The following is a 16,671-nucleotide window of genomic DNA, read 5'->3' as shown; positions in this document are numbered from 1 at the left end:
AAAGTGTTTTGCTTTTCTTTCACAAATGTGGGGATTAAATTGTGTTAAAATGTACAAAACAGTGATGTCATGTTCTGTGACGAGGACCCAGGCACAGAGAGACTTGATGAATTTAAGAATCTTATGATTTAATAAAGAAATTTGCAGACTTGCACAGAGATGGTAAAATTATGATGACTGATAACGGAGACGAAGACAACAGATGATGAGGACAGGGAGGAACAGGGGGAACTCGGGACAACTGGAGACATTTAGGGATGCAGGGACTGACAGAGACAGGGAAGAAGGCTCATCGTGATGAGTAAAGTTTACCTTGCCTGGCTGGGCAGCTCTCTGGGTGCACCCCCAAAGCTCTGATCCTAGAATCGCGCCTGGATCATGGCAAAAAGCTTGGATGATTTAGAGAACTGCAGCAGGCGCGACGACATCCACATTATTAATCTGAAAGAAGGCGCGGAGGGTGAGAGTCCTATTCAGTTTTTTGAAGCCTGGCTGGGGAACAGCTCCACGGGTAAAGCCCGCATTAAAATTGACCGTGCACCCCGGGGCCTCGGCTCGCGGGGTGCTCACCCCAGGCCGGTGAATATTAAGCTCCACAACTCCAGAGACAAACCGCAGATCATGGCAGCAGTGAGAGCGGCCCCGGAACTTCACTACGACAGACAGCGGATCTTTATACACCAGAATTTTTCCTACGCGATCCGTGAGAAACGACGGGGATTTAATGCTTCTTGTCGTGCCTTAATTAACAAGGTCATCCGCTTCAGAATACGCTACCCAGCGACGCTCATGCTGAATCACAATGGCACTGAACACAAGTTTGATTCGCCTAAAGATGCACAAAGTTTCATCAGTGCGCTGGAAGACAACTGATACTTGTCCCGTACAAACTGTGGCACTGTTGGATTTAACTTAGAACATGACATTGGTTCAGCTCGCCATAGGACGCGTAAGTCCACAGTGTTTAATGCAGCTTGAGGGAAAAGGGAAAGTTTAAAGGTCAAATAGAAATTTGTTCATTCTTTGTACCTAAAGTGGCTTTAGGGCCAATATCTAGTATACAGTACTAATTGTTTACTCAGTCTTTAATTTTGTTTCACAACTGACAGTAACCCGATTTGATTCAGGTTTGGGAAGCGGGGGTGTTTTGTTTTTTTTTTCTCCCGTGGAGTGAAACGTCTTTTGGCTACACTGGTCTTGTAATACCACCCAGTGGGTAGCTTTTTCTTTTTTTTTTTTGTTTTTGTTTTGTTTGTTTTGTTTCTGGTTTGTGATATTTTGACGTTTATCCTGATTCCTATATTCTCATGCAGTTTGTTGTGTGTGTAAGGGTTCCTTTGCCATTCGTTTATGATGGTTTTGTTCATGTCAGCACGGCCAGTCCAGCCCATGGGTTAAATCTTTTACAGTGTGTTTATTATGATGGGTCTTTTTTGTTTGCTTCGGGTTGACAATCTTTGTCCAATGACTGACAACTTTTACAATGAGTAACATAAAAAACTTTCAATGTCAAGGGAATTAATCACGTTATTAAGAGACGCAAAATATTTTCCTCACTCAAAAAAGATAGAGTGCAGATTGCATTACTGCAAGAGACTCACCTAACAATTCTGAACACTTAAAACTCAAGCGTGATTGGGTGGGACAAATTTACTATTCCTCTTTTAACTCTAAAAGTAGAGGCGTTGCAATATTGATCCATAAAAATCTACCGTTCACTCTAAATACTATTGTAAGGGATACAGACAACGATTTATTCTGATTACTGGGCTTTTATATGGGGAACAAATTCTATTAGGAAGTGTTTATGCACCAAATACTTTTGATAGATTGTTTTATTCAAACCTTCTGGCAGAAACCTCCTCTGTGTGTCCCAATCACGTAATAATTGGTGGGGATTTTAACTGTGGTCTGAGTCCTGAAACTGATTATAATCCACCAAAATCTCAACCACCTTCAAAAATGGCAAAGGCTACAATGGACTTCTGCTCAGACCTTGGCCTTTTTGATGCCTGGAGAGTTTGTAATCCACATGTGAAAGACTTTACATTTTTCTCACGCCCCCATTTTTCTTTTTCCAGAATTGATTACATGTTTGCTTCTAGATCTGTCCTTGACAGAACTCGGGGTTGTTTGATCAACACATGCGCTCTCTCAGACCACTCATCAGTCTCAATGGAGTTATTACCACCTTATTATGATCCCTTGTCTAGACACTGGCGGCTAAACCCAGCTCTCCTTAGTGACCCTGAATTTGTAAAATATTTAGAAGATTAGTGGGAACTTTTTCTTTCTACAAATGGTTAGTGCTTCTACTCTATGGGAGGCGGGTAAGGCATTTCTCAGGGGCTCTATTATCTCTTTCACCTCAGCGAAAAAGAAGAGCACCATAGCCAAACAATTAGTACTTGAACGCGACATTACTAACTTGGAGAGGGAGTTTAAGAAATCCTCGTCTGTTTCTGTGCTTAAAAAACTGGATGCAGCCAGATCAGCCCTGGACCAACTACTAACTCAGAAAGCAGAAACTGCAATATTCTATGCAAAACATAGATTATTTGAATCGGGCAACAAACCTGGACGCTTACTTGCCCGACTTGCCCAGGAGAAAAAGGGCTCTTATGCAATACCCTCTCTAAAAGATAAGAAAGGCGTTTTACAATTCGAGGCTAAACTTATCAGCAAAATAATGAAAGAGTTCTATCAGGATATAGGAGTGTCAAAATACTGTAGACGCTAGGAAATTGTTTCTTGATAATGTTAATCTCCCTATACTATCAGAGGAAAGTCGATTAGATCTTTAGAGTCCTATTTGGGCACAGGAAATCTTAGATGCAATCAAATCCTTACAGAGTGGAAAAGCTCCAGGCCCCGATGGGTTTGGGCCAGAGTTTTATAAAAAAAATGGCCAAACACATGGTGGGTCCTTTATTAAAAATGTATGTGGAATCTCTTGAGAGGGGCACACTTCCACCCACCTTAAACCTTGCCCATATATCCCTGATCTTAAAGAAGGATGAACCTGCAGATCAGTGTACATCTTATAGACCTGTAAGTTTACTCGATGTAGATTGCAAGATTCTGTCCAAAATGTTATCTAGACGATTGGAGGAGGGTTCTACCAGTTCTTTTTTTTTTTTTTTCCTGTCCCATTTGGTTCTTTAGCCGTCAGAATTGTTGTCTGAAGGCAACATAATAAACACAACACCATCGCGTTAATCTAGCTAAGTGTAAACAGCAGTAAATACTAAATATTGAATGTTGTTGTGCAGCACGCAGGACAGACAGCGCACGATGTGCTTTGAGGTAGCAGCCAAGAAAAGTGTAGTTTATGTCTATGAACAGTGAACACCCGTGTGCACACCTGTGTGGATCAGCGCGCTTGTATTCAAAAGGTTTCCCCATGTAATGGTCTGCAAGAGGATGTAGAGAGCCATAGCCCCGCCCCCAGGGCATGAAGCAGGCATGGAGGAGATCCAGGCTCCAGACATCCAGAGGCCCCAGAGTGCGAGAGCCCAAGGAGGACCACCGGAGGGGCAACCGTGCCACCCTCCTGGGAAGAGCTGAGGAGAGCCCCAGAAGAGGGGTCACCCAGTAGCCACGGAGCAGAAGCAGAGGGGGCTGCACTGGCGTGCCCGCTGGCTCTGCCGGCAGCCAGCTGTGCCAGAGTGAACTGAGCCGCAGGCCCGGAGGCCCGACAGCCCCCTACGCCCCGGAAGAGGCCTGACCGAGCAACAGGCGCCAGGCGTCTAAGACCCAACCTGACATATAGACACAGACACAAACATGCATTCCCACCCTCATGCACACATATACAAATACTCAGCACTCACCCAACCTAAAGATAGACACAAATGGACATTGTACACACAATCACACTCCCCAAACATACTCTATACCCCGGGTCCAGGTACCCTCGCCCCCAGAGGGGGAAACGACACCTAGACCCAGGAGATGCTACCCTTTCCCCCGGGGTGGAGGCAAGCAGACCGCCCTGACTCCACAGTAGCAGAGAGGCCCCGCATGCCGGATCCCAATCGGACGGCCAACACCTCCGCCCATATTCTCCACCTCTCCTATGTCTCTCCCCCACCTGCAGAGTGGACTCCTGCAAGGATGGAACAACCTCCCTGCCAGTTGAAGAGCCCCCCCCAGTTAGGCCAATGCACCAGAGGCCCCCTGCGCCAGGGCTGAGCCCCCGTACACCCACCCGCCCACAACCTCTGCGACACACCAACGAGGACCGAAGCCCCCAAGGCCCAGCCAGAGCCCTAGCACGAAGGCGAAGCACCCCCGAACCCCAAGCTCCCACGCCTACCTCGGATCCACTCAGGGGCAGCCAGGCTACCAGGCCAGTAACCTACGTCCGCCAGCACAGACCCTCCCTCAGCCCTGCTGCATGCAGCCACGAGGAAAACACCCTCTAAGAGCAACCAGAGCCACTAACCAGGTTATGACCACAACCCCCGGGTTTAGCCCTCCATGGATAACGTCCCTAGGGATTCTCCAGACGCCCTAAGCCCGTCCCAACCTCCACATCAACCACAATAGCGAAGGCGGGACCAAACCACGACCCCTCACCCCCGCTAGGTGATGGAGCCAATCAAAGGAGCCCAGAGGGATTGATCTAATGTGGTGGCAGAGGCTTTGTCGAGGCTAATGTGATCTATTAGATGGTTTCTATATTGGGTAGAATTAAGATTATTTTTATTTTTCCAGTTCATGAGGACCGTTTTCTTGGCAATGCAAAGGGCAGTGAAAACCATGTGGACTGTATTAGTTTCTGTAGTGACATTATCCAATTTTCCCAACAAGCACACTAAAGGGGAGGTTGGAATTCTACATTTCAGACACTTTGATAAGTCTTCACATATCTCGCGCCAAAACTTCTGCACTGGTGGACAGAACCAAAGAGTGTGGATGTAATTGTCCGGTGTATTGCCTTGACAGTGTGAGCAGTTGTTGGAGGATGTAAAGCCCATCTGGAACATCCGATGACCTGTACAGTGCACTCTATGTAGTATTTTGTATTGTATTAATTGCAGAAAGGGATTTCTAATCAATTTAAAGGTTTTTAAGCAAGTCTGAGACCAGAAGTTTTGGTCTAAGCTGACTAAGAAATCTGCTTCCCACTTTGCAATAGGAAGGAATATTGATTCATCTATTTTAGAAAGTGTTCTGTATATTTTAGACAATAATTTGGGGGATTTAAGAGTAAGAAAATGTACCGCACTAGGTGGTGTTTGTAGTTCAACTTGGCAGAGGTTAAATTTCTTTTTTACTATGGATTTAATTTGTTGATATTCTAAAAATCTTTTCTTGGTTCTGCCAGTTCTGATAAAGCCTGACCGAATGGGTTTTGTCAAGAATAGATACTCCTGCTTCAAGGTACGCCGACTCATAAATGTTGTGCAGTTCTCTCAGAACACCAATTATAGGGCTCTTGCAATTTCATTGGATGCTGAGAAAGCGTTTGATCGGGTGGAGTGGGAGTATCTATTTGATGTATTGGACAGATTTTGTTTGGGATCTGAATTTGTCAAGTGGGTCAAACTGTTGTATGGGGCCCCAGCTGCAAGGGTATTGGTTAACGGCTCGGTCTCAGATGTTTTCCCACTGGGTAGAGGAACGTGTCAGGGATGTCCCCTTTCTCTCCTACTGTTTGCACTGGCAGAGGCTGTAAGAACTGACCCCGAGATCTGTGGGGTAACCTTGTTGAATACTGAATACTGAATTTCCCTTTACGCGGATGAGCTGTTGCTCTTTGTCACTACGCCAGAAACATCTATTCCTGCACTGACACATATCATTAATCGATTTGGCCTTTTTTCAGGGTATAAAATAAATTATGATAAATCTGAAGCTTTGCCACTGGGTGATGGGGGGAGATGGGACACTCCTCCTAATTTTCATTTCAGGTGGTCGACCACAGATTTTACATATTTAGGTATTAGGGTGTCCGCAGACACAACAGAGTTGTACAAGTTGGCCTTTAAACCAATTGTGGCCTCAATCAAGAATGACCTCAATAGGTGGTTTGACCTCCCCCTATCTTGCATGGGTAGAATAAGTTTAATCAAAATGAATGTTTTACCCAGAATATTATATCCCATACAAATGTTGCCTCTCAGGATCAACAGAAAAACATTCTCAGAGATTGAGGGATATCTTCCTAAATTTATATGGCATGGGAAGAAATCTAGACTAAAAATACAGATTTTACAACTGCCTACAGATGAGGGGGGCAGGCACTTCCTAACCTTTTAAATTATTATTGGGCTTGCCACGCACAAATAATCTCAGGGTGGTTACATTCCTTTCTATACCAAGGCGAGCCACCAGTAGATACTTGGTGCTGTGACCCTCTTTCGCCTCTTAGTCTTTTATGTATTGATCTGGCTGACCTTCCTCTTGGTGTCAGAAATAATTTCATTTTGTTGCCTACACTTAAGGTTTGTCATAATATTGTTTTTCTAGTGCACTGCAGCCTCTAATTAGGAATAAAGCTTAAAGGTATTGGCATTAGTATATTTGATGATTGGCATTCTAAAAATATAAGATTTATTTGCGATCTGTTTGAAAGGGGTAGTTTTATGGCCTTTAATCAAGTTCAGATTAAATATAATTTACCACAGAAACACTTCTTTGGGTTCCTGCAGGTAAGGCATTTTGTAAATTCCCTTAAATTTCCAGCCAATCAACCTGTTTTGAATCCTACTGAAGGCTTTCTTCTTAAATTTAAGGAGGAAATAATCACAAAAAAGTAATTTATCTCTCTATGTTATGGGAAATTATTGTCTTTGAATTTTGTAACTACTGATAAGGCCAGGGTTCGGTGGGAAACCGACCTCGAAGTTCAGATTTGGCAGTTTAGTGCAGAGGCATGGTCCAAAACTTTTAGATCTGCCAAGAAATTGTTTTCCTGTAACAGACTCCAGGAAAGCCGTTACAGAATCGTACACAGACTGCAGCGTACGCCAGAGTTTCTAAATAAAATTCATCCTCAGATTTCTCCTCTTTGTGTAAAGTGCAATACGGATGTGGGGCCTTACTACCATTGCATATGGAAATGTCCGTTAATTACTAGATTTTGGAAAAATATTGCTATAGAGCTTCGCTCAATCTTTCAGCAGACGATCCCACTGAACCCTGTGCTGTTTGTTCTGGGTCTATCTATAGAAGGGCTCTCTCTGTCTTCTGTACAGATGCTTTTGTTAGGTAAACTTTTACATTTAGCGAGGCGATGTGTACTGTTTCAATGGATTCAGAGACAGCCCCCCACTGTTACACAATGGTACAGAGAAATGTTCAAGGTGCTGCCAATGGAGCGCCTTAGTGCCATTATAAAGGGCAATTGTGATGCATTCTGTAGGATGTGGCGGCCTTTGCTTGATCACCTACCTCGTAACCTTGCTGTGCTGTTACATAAAGGGGATCACATTTTGTTTTTAAACACAATAATTAATGTCTGTATTCCCCTTTTTTCTCCCCCCCCCCCTTTTTTTTTCTTCTTTTTTCTTTCTCTTGATTTCAAACGTGAAACACTGAACATATTTTGACCCAGACATGTACATCTGGAACTCATGTACCTGTATTTGTTTTTTTCTTCTCTTTTTCTTATTTGTATTTGGCTGTGCTGATTTGTTGCTGTTTGTGTTGTTTCAAAAAATCAATAGATCATTGTTTTAAAAATAAATAAATTAAAACAGAACACAACTGAAGCGCAACATGAAAGCCAGAATGAGATTCAGCGTGACTCCAACAACTTAAGAATAACATACGAATCTAAAAGTAAAAGAAACTGAAATATCAAATCTGAACAATATAAATGAGGCTTCAGCAGCAATTTAAACAAAGACATTGACGAGATGAGTCGGAGTTCCTCAGGCAGGTCGTCCAGCAGCAAATGCTTGATCACCTTATATTCATACCTATGAACCCAAGGATCTCGTGCTGCCTACGCTGGAGACTTGAAGCGCTTCAAAATATATGCTAGATTCTCTTGTAAGTCTGGCTGCTGTGCTGTGAACAATCTGAAGTTTACTTAATGCTCTCTGATTGACAGCTGTTGGAAAATTGTTCCCATGTTGAGGAAATAAAAGCATGAATGAATTCGGAGTGTCACTAAAACTCTGGACTGATTCAAGTGTCAGGACTGGGCAAACTGGTTTAAATGTTAGACTCAGCTATCCCATGACTTGATGCTTGGATGCAGGTAGCCTGAACCAATTATAAAAACTTCTTTTTATATGAGTTCAGTATCCTTTTCTTGTTATCAGTCAGACTGTCTGTAAGGTTGGAGAAGTTTGTTAAATCAGTTGGTTTTACTGGGATACAGAGCTGCGTGTCATTGGTATAGTGGTGGAAGTCACCTGTCAGTACAAGATCATTAACTTCCAAGTTAAAAAGCTAATGAAGACCATGAAGTTCATCTTCATTCAATTCAATTTTATTTATACAGCACCAAATCACAACAACAGTCGCCTCAAGGCGCTTTATATTGTAAGGTAGACCCTACAATAATAGATACAGAGAAAAACCCAACAATTATATGACCCCCTAAGAGCAAGCACTTTGGCGACAGTGGGAAGGAAAAACTCCCTTTTAACAGGAAGAAACCTCTGGCAGAACCAGGCTCAGGGAGGGGCGGGGCCATCTGCTGTGATTGGTTGGGGTGAGAGAAGGAAGACAGGATAAAGACATGCTGTGGAAGAGAGACAGAGATTAATAACAAATTTGATTCGGTGCAGAGAGGTCTTTATGAACCCCCAAGTCAAGTTACAGAATAAAGAACTGCAACAAAATCAGCAATTTACCCGCCAAAACAGTCCAAACCAAGTCGAGCAAGTCCTGAGATTTTTACCAACAAAACTATCAGACTTCCGCTATGGTTCGCAGCTGGGCAGTCACGTGGCAGAGCCGCTCCTAACTTTCAAGGATTTAACCACTTATTTAATCGAATTTCCATCAAATTCTAACTTTACTGGAAGTGCCAAATACGAAAAAAAAAAATACGATGCCTCCCAAAACTACGAAGCAACATTCAAAACAGCAAAAGACTAGCCTTGTCCAAGATCCAGAACAACAAGCTAGCAAGATGACGGAAGATGAGCTAACTAAGGATGCTAATGCTAGCGAAGTTGTCCCGACATCCATACTTCAGTAAATGCAAGTAGACTTTGGGAAAAGATTTGATATTGTTCTTGCCGAAATCAAAGCCGCAAGATGTGATATACAACTTCTGGCAAACCGTGTCGCGCTGGCAGAGGACAGAATTGGAACAAACGAGGACGACATTGCTGCTGCTAAAGCTACGAATACTTTGGAAACGAAGTTGGAGACACTAACACGCAAGGTAGAAGAGCTGGAGAATAATAGCCGAAGAAATAATATTCGCTTGGTGGGCCTCCTTGAAGGAGACGAGGGCAAAGATATGTGTGGATTCCTAACTAAGGTGGATCCCAGAGGTGCTTGGGATTCAGTCTTTCCCAGAACCCATAGTGATTGAGCGAGCCCACAGAATCGGGAGACCCCAGGATGTTTCAAAGTCAACAGTAAATCCAACACGTCCCCGCGAGGTGATAATGAAGTTGTTAAACTCTGCTGATAAGGTTCGTGTTCTAAGAATCGCCAGGCAAAAGGGCAGCGTACTTTATGAGGGCAACAGAGTCATGTTTTTTCCAGATTTCTCAGTGGAGCTCCGTAAACAACGAAGGTTGTTTGACCCGGTAAAAAAACAGCTGTTAACACTTCGCATCCCGGACCTCCGTTTTGGCTTCATCTACCCAGCAAGGATGTTGATAACCTTTCAAGGGGACCGACATATTTTTGTTAATCCATCTGAAGCAAGTTCATATGTACAACAGCTCAAGCCAAATGGACAAGAGAATGTTACGACCTGAAAGGCAAATGCTCACTTACCGGTAAAGCTTCTGTTGTCATGATTGTAATGTTGGATTTAAGGATAATTTCATTCCAGGCCATATAGTCAGTGAATAACAAATGCACTTTGAGTATAGAAGTGTCATGGCCTGATTTAATTCTTTTTCGTTGTGGTGGCAATTTACTGTTATTATTTTATAATATCTGACCATCCATTCTTAGTTAACTTTTCTACTTTATTAGTTTTATTATTAGAGAGCGGCTCTGTTTTCTTTTGTTTGTTTGCTTGTTTGTTCTGGCTGCTCCTCTGCAAGGTATGGCATGGCTCGGCCGTGAACATTAGCCGGGCCTGTTTAAACTGGGATGGATCGGGTGCGCACAAGTGTGAATCACAAACGTGCTTTGGTTTAGTTCGTCTTGTGTTCTAATGTTACGCGCTGTGCACCTGTTTTCTTTTGCACTATTGTGTTGCTTTGTTTAGGTTTTTTTTGTTTTTTTGTTTATCTTCAGGGCAGACTTGTACATGTCTACATCTTTCCTATTATAAATGCCGACAGCTCCAGATCTGAACATAACCTCCTGGAATGTTCGAGGGCTGAATAAACTGGTTAAACTGAAACAAGTTATGACTTGAAGTAGACAAATTAAAGCCCAAGTAATATTTTTACAAGAGACCCACCTAACTGCTGATAACATTGTTACTGTAAAGAGATGATGGCCGGGTTTTAACTGCACAATTTATCCAAGTGTTGATAAATCAACTGGAGTCGATTCAGCTCATAAGCAGTCTAGAAAGGAAATACTACCATTTATGACTGAAGTCAATTTAGTTAATGCTTGGAGAAACATGCACCCGGATATGATTACTTTCTCTTGCTACTCTAGCACTTATGGCACCTTTTCCAGAATTGACTATTTCTTACTTTCTGCATCTTTGGTACCCATGGTAACTAAATCCTGGTATGATAGTATTGTCATATCAGATCACTCCACCGTTTTGTTTCAACTAAATTTACCTAACTTACCATTATTTACCTTAGAATACATTGGAAAGCAAATACATTATTACTTTGCTTATAACACAACTCAAACTACGGGACTATAAAATGGGAGGCCTTTAAAGCTTTCCTGAGAAGGCAAATGATCATTTTTACAAGCTTTAAACATAAAGCATCCAGGATGGAACTGGTTCATTTGGAGGAAAAGATAAAAGATATTGAGGAAGAGATATTTATATCCAAATCGAATGCTCTAATTCTAGAGTTAAATAAACTCAGAGCTAAATTTAATATTTTGTCATTAAATAAAGCTACTAAAAGTTTACTAAGACTGAAACAGTCATATTATGAACAGGGTGACAAAGCAAGAAAAATACTGGCTTGGCGTATTTAACAGGCTCAGGAAAGAACAATAAACTCTAGAACTACAGATGAAGGACAGAGCCAGTGTTGGTCAAGTTACTTGAAAAAGTAATCAGTAACTAATTACTGATTACTTCCCCAAAAAAGTAATCCCGTTACTTTACTGATTACTTATTTTAAAAAGTAATTAATTACTTAGTTACTTAGTTACTTAGTGACTTTTTAAAAACACGATTTACAACCTGAATAGGTGATAAAGTGATAGATCTTTGAGCCCAATTCTACTTTTTCTACATAATCCATCATACAAAATGTAATCAAATGGAAAAGTCTCTTTTTAAAACTTGTTTTATTAGTTTTAATCTTTTAACTTTATGCATCAAGCAAAGATTTAATTATCTGCAACATTCTCTGACTGGAAGAAATTAGTTTAACATTTAAACCTATTTTCTGCACATTCCAGCACATAAAATAAAATATTTTTTTGTGTTTACACTCAGTCTTTCAAATAGATGCAAGTAAAACACAGCAGAAAATAAATAAAGTCAAAGACTAGCGGTCCTGTTGCTCTATTTTCACCTGTAAAGCAGGAGTGGGGTAGGCGGAGGTTTACCCTGGTGCAGGTGTGCCGCAGCGGTCAGTGGAAGAATCCGCGAGTTTCTCTGTGTGTTTCCCATTACGTCGTAGCTACTCGGTGCTTGCTCGCAGGTTTAGGGGTTTTTTCGTTGTAAAAAGAAGTTTTCTTCCCACGCACAACGGACACTAATGTTTTTGTCACTTTTTATGGAATCAAACTCAAAGTAAGGTCAGTACTTCCACGCTTTAAACGCTGCGCGCTCATACTCTCTCCCGCACTCGATATATGATCCATTGTTGATCTGCACACAGCTGTTGTCACGAACGTCGCACTCGCTTACGTCACTGTCATGAGACATTCTCGCAAAAAATCACGGTTTTAGTAACGCAGTAACGCAGCGTTCCTACGGGAAGTAACGGTAATCTAATTACCGTTTTTTGCAATAGTAATCCCTTCCTTTACTCATTACTTGAAAAAAGTAATCGGATTACAGTAACGCGTTACTGCCCATCTCTGGACAGATCACAGCTGATCCTAAACATATTAATGACTCTTTTTGTACTTTTTATAAACAGCTATACAAAACTGAGCATTTAAATTCATTTACATCAAAACAAAAAATCTTTTTGGATCAGCTGCATTTTCCTACACTACCGGAAAACGATATGGATGAACTAGAGCTTAATATAACAGTAGAAGAAATTACTAATGTTATAAGGAACATGAAAGGGGGCAAAACTCCTGCACCTGACGCAATACCAATAGAAATATTCAAAATATTTAAAGATAAATTGATCCAGCCCTTATTGGATATGTATCAGGAATCATTTGAATCTGGGTCTCTCCCCCCTTCACTTAATGTTGCAACAATTACTCTGTTACTGAAACCTAATAAGCCAGCAACACATTGTAGTTCTTATAGACCAATCTCACTGTTGAATTAGGATTACAAGATACTTTGCAAACTATTAGCTATGAGACTAGAGACACTCTTGCCTAAGATGATTCATTCAGACCAGAACAGCTTTATCCAGGGGAGGCAGGGGTTTCACAATATACGGAGGGTCATGAATATCATTTATGAGAAAAAAGAGACCAGAGACAATGCGTTAATCTCAATGGATGCGGAAAAAGCCTTCGACAGGATCGAATGGCCATTCTTATTTGAAGTTTTGAAAAAGTTTGGTATTGGAAACAGATTTTTTAAATGGATTCAATTGATATACTTCAACCCTCAAGCAGAGATTTTAACCAATGGTCTTTTTTCCGCACCATTCAGATTATATCGTGGAACTAGACAAGGGTGCCCCTTGTCACCTCTCTTGTTTGCCTTGGCAATTGAGCCTCTTGCAATGGCAATTCGGAATCATAAAAACATATCAGGAATTAAAGTAATGTTGACCACCGTATTGCCCTATATGCAGATGATGTGATCCTGTTCTGCACTAATTTAAACAAATCAGTACCATCTATATTAAGTCTCATTAATACATTTAGTGCATTTTCGGGTTATAAAATAAATTTTGATAAATCCGAAATATTATTTTTGAATAAAAATGAACGACACAATCCTCCAGTCAACACTCCCTTTCTGCTATCTGAACATGGGTTTACTTGTCTGGGTGTGAAATTATCTCATCATAATTCCTTGACAACGTCAGTTACTACACTTCTAAACAGATGGATGAAACTACTTATATCTTTAATTGGTCGTATTAATATACTAAAAATTTAAATTTTGCCAAAATATCTTTACCTTTTTCAATCAATACCTCTCGCTCCACCAAACTCTTTCTTTTTAGCTTTGCAAAAACTATTCCGAAACTTTATTTGGAACAACAGAAGACCAAGACTCAGAGTCTCATTACTATACCGTCCTTATGAAAGAGGGGGTTTACAACTTCCAAATTTAAAGTGGTACTTCAGGGCTGCTCAAATCAGAGCGGCAATGTTTTATTTTGTTAATGAGCAGACTCCAGTGTGGGTTTCTATGGAGTCTACAGAAATCAAAATTCCCCCGAACTTATATCTTTACTCAGCCGACAGGAAGACACTAAATAAGCAAACTAAGAACCCCTTTTTAAAAAACACTATAATGATCTGGTTTGAAATACATAACTACTTGGGAGAAATGATACAGCTGTCTAGGTTTACTCCGATATTTGGAAATAACAGCTTTCCTCCTGGTAGGGCGGATGCAGGCTTTAAATTTTGGTTCAATCAAGGTATAAGAAAAGTGTCTGATATATTTAGGAATAATACTCTTATGTCTTTTGAACAACTTAGAAGTACCTTTTCTATTCCTGTCAAACATTTTTTTTTTTTAAATTTCTTCAATTAAGAAATTTTATCTTAACCACACAAGGTGACAGCTTAGAAATCCCCACCTACTCCTCTAGAGAACACAGTTATAAAGCATCTAAATGGGAGAGGCCAAGTTTCTGCATTGTACAAATTATTTATGGAAAATTCCAAAGAATCAACACAGTCTATTTTAGAGGCATGGAGGAATGATTTGCAAATGGATATATCTGATGATGAGTGGTATAAATCATGCTCCTTGGCCCAGAGTCAGACAATTAATGTGCAATCTCGACTACTTCAATATAAATGGTTAACAAGACAATATCTTACTCCGTCAAAAATGCATCATTTTAACTCAAACATCCCAGACACCTGTATTAAGTGTGGAGTGGACAGGGGCACTTTATTTCACTGTATATGGGAGTGTCCACGTGTGAAAATCTTTTGGGAAAAGGTAATAAATCTGTTGAGACAAATCATTGGTGATGTGATTCCACTTCATCCTAAAATATGTATTTTAAAAATATATCCGAATAATTTTGTACCTGCTGCAAACAATAGAGCTCTGTTAATGATTGGACTTTTGGAAGCCAAGTGCTGTATTGCTATGTGCTGGAAAAATCAAAAAATATGTGGACTATCTCAGTGGCTTAATGGACTGACATCTATACTAACTATGGAGAAAATAACTTATGCATTAAGAAATAAACTGTACAAGTTTGGGGCTATATGGTCAAAATTCTCCAACTTTTTGGAGAACTGCAGCGTGCACACTGTGGACTTAACGGCCTGAAGTGCTAACTTGATTTGTATATCTGCCTAGGGCTGTGCGATATGAACAAAATCTCATATCCTGATATAAGACATCTATCGTCCGATAACGATATAAATCACAAAAATGTAACTTTTTCTGTAAATTCTGTGAATCTCGGGCAGCTCGACTTACGTGAAGTGTTTCCAGCTGCGCGTCGTGTAGCTGGAGTCGAGTGTTTTAACAGATGCATGAAACGATACATTTTTAGACATAAGTTGTAACGGCGCCGTTTTCTTTGAGTATTTATTACACGGCGTGCTGCGGGGAAAAGCCTGCTCTAACGTTTGAGTCTAAGGTTTATTTTTTAGCTTTTTTACTTCTCATCCGTAAATAATCTGCTCTTTCACGTGATTCAGTTTATTTTGAAAAGTCTCAACAGGATCTTGAGCTTTATTGTGAAAGGTTTATGTGGAACATAAACAAGCGGACACGCGATGCTGTTACCGTCGTTGTTGCTAACGACAACGCATAAAAACAGGTGCTTGTCCGTCCGTAGTGTGGTGATATTAAATATAAGAGAAAGAGAGAACTTTAATAAATGAATATAGCCACTACAGTGACATCAGAACGATGAAAAAATATTGCTGTAAACAGTTTATTTTGCGACACCACGAAACAAACGGTAGCGTAAAATGAAACGATAGACGTTTTTATATCGTCATCCGATATATATCGTTATATCGAGCAGCCCTATATCTGCCCTTCCCTTCTGTTATGGTTTGTTTGTTTTTGTTTCTGTTATTATGTTGTTTTTGTTGTATGTTCACGGTGTATCATGTAAAACCGGTTAAAACCAATAAATAAATGTTAAAAAACCCAAACAAAACTATCAGGACTCTTTTCCAGTTTATTGTCAACAAGTCTGCGACTGAGTTTCAGATTAATCAACATGGCGAAATCCCGAATTTTTACAGGAAGTCCAAATCATGATGAGCGAGACGAAATTAAAACCTCGAAATGAAGCACATCGAGACAAAGAGCTCTCACAACACATGCAAAGACCAACCCAGAGGTGACCACTGTAAAACCGTCCTCAGGTCAGAACGCTAACCTGTGCTTCATTTTCTTTAACCACTTTTAAAACAGAATCACCGTGTGAATATGTAGAAGGTGCTGGGTGTGGACGAATCACAGGCAGTGACAGTGTGCACCGCAAAGCTCACCAAAACATTACAACCTGTTAATGTGGCTCAGGCAGATCTGACGTGTCACAGTAATGTGTTTCAGGCTCCACTGAGTATAATTCAGGGTTTGCAGAAACCCCAGCAGACCCTCTGTTGTCTTGTTTACAAGTCACGCGAGCTTCTAGGTCATGAAATTTGATTTAAAATATAAAGCCGAACTGATTGCAATAACTCCACCTGCTCATTACTCATCAGGTGGAGTTATATATTTATAATATATATGTAATAATAGACTGCTCCAAGTCAAAATCAAGAAGTCGTGAGACATGACGAGATCACAGAGTTTCTGCGTGTGGTCAAGAAATAATACATAACAAAATAACAGAGTCGTGATTAGCCAGTCCTGTCCAAAGGACCGTTAAGCTCCAATATTCCCAAATCAAACACAATAAGTCACAGCACCAAAACAGAACCACTGTGTCCTGAATCGAGTGGCCACACAAAGGTCGACCAGAAACTCTGTAGCTTTGTCAACAGGTTGAATCTCCACAAACACAGAACCAGCACATTTCAAATAAACCTCCAAGATCAAAACCCAAGAATTTGAAC

This window comes from Perissodus microlepis, chromosome 4 (assembly GCF_051167445.1).
Source record: "Perissodus microlepis isolate ML-2025 ecotype Zambia chromosome 4, ASM5116744v1, whole genome shotgun sequence".
In the NCBI taxonomy this organism is placed as follows: Eukaryota; Metazoa; Chordata; class Actinopteri; order Cichliformes; family Cichlidae; genus Perissodus; species Perissodus microlepis.
The sequence above is the reverse complement of the archived record's forward strand: the minus strand, read 5'-3'. Positions refer to the sequence as shown.